Here is a 1,426-nt window from a genome sequence, read left to right as displayed (position 1 = left end):
AGAAGAAGAAGAAGAAGAAGAAGAAGAAGAAGAAGAAGAAGAAGAAGAAGAAGAAGAAGAAGAAGAAGAAGAAGAAGAAGAAGAGGTGGCAGCAAGATCAACAACAGCAACAGGAAATCTGTTGATGAGGCACCGATTCCATATTATCTTACCTTATCCTCTCTGTGTGTTTCGATTCAGGATTCAGAATGAAAATTCTTCCTATGTCTGACCCTAGGGAAATAAATAGCACAACAAACTAATGCAGGCCTAATTATTTCGCATTTCACTCCTATATAAGAAAATTGTAAGAAATCTATATAAATATATATCCCTCTCGTAAATAAAATGGATAATTGGAGATAATGTCTATATTGTCTGCCGCTCGATATCAAAGATATTGCATTGTTTCCTTTGGCCATGAACTTAACACTCAACAATTATGCTAAATAAACAATCCAGTATCCATGGTAATCCATTCTATACAATGTTAACTAGATCTTAACCGCGGCTATTGAAAATTTTCTAAACGTTACACTCCTATATTCTGTCTATTGTGTTTCGTGTACACTTTCGCTTTGTGTTTACTGAAATAATAATGAACCGGGCAAGAACACACGCAAATATTAATTTTTGTTTTTATATTTAATATTTAATATTAGTTTCGAATTCTGGTTCGAGGATAGAAATTTTGGGGGAGGGGGATAAGTCAAATTTCATAGACCCCAAGACTCGAATGGTACTAATGTTATTGATCCTCGAGGGGATGAAAGGTAAAGTCGGCCTCGGTGGAATTTGAACTCAGAACGTTACAACGGATGAAATACTGCTAAGCATTTTGTCCGACGAGTTAACAATTGTGCCAGCCTACCGCTTGTAAACATCTAAATATCAAAACCCAAAAACCGCTGAACTTTTTTTCGCAGAATACATGTTAATTATATTTATCCAAGTAGAAGGGTGACAGAGACCACAAACTTTCGACTTGCTAGCCTTCACATACATAGATACATAAATAGACACACAGACACACACACACACACACACATACACACGCACACGCACACATTCACACGTACTTATAGTGTAACGTGTCTATATGGATTTTTATGCAAACACATGAACATGCAAATTCATACTAAAATACATATTAATTTATAGAGATAGATAGATAGATGACAGATAGATAGATAGATAGATAGATACATGCATACATACATACATACATAGACAAATAGATAGGGAGGTAGATAGACAGATAGATAGATAGAGAGAGATACATACATACATACATACATAGATAGATAGATAGATAGATAGATAGATAGATAGATAGATACATACATACATACATACATACTACTATACATACATACATACATACTACTATACATACATACTACTATACATACATACATAGACAAATCATAGGGAGATAGATAGAGAC

Source organism: Octopus bimaculoides, chromosome 13 (assembly GCF_001194135.2).
Source record: "Octopus bimaculoides isolate UCB-OBI-ISO-001 chromosome 13, ASM119413v2, whole genome shotgun sequence".
In the NCBI taxonomy this organism is placed as follows: domain Eukaryota; kingdom Metazoa; phylum Mollusca; class Cephalopoda; order Octopoda; family Octopodidae; genus Octopus; species Octopus bimaculoides.
The sequence above is the reverse complement of the archived record's forward strand: the minus strand, read 5'-3'. Positions refer to the sequence as shown.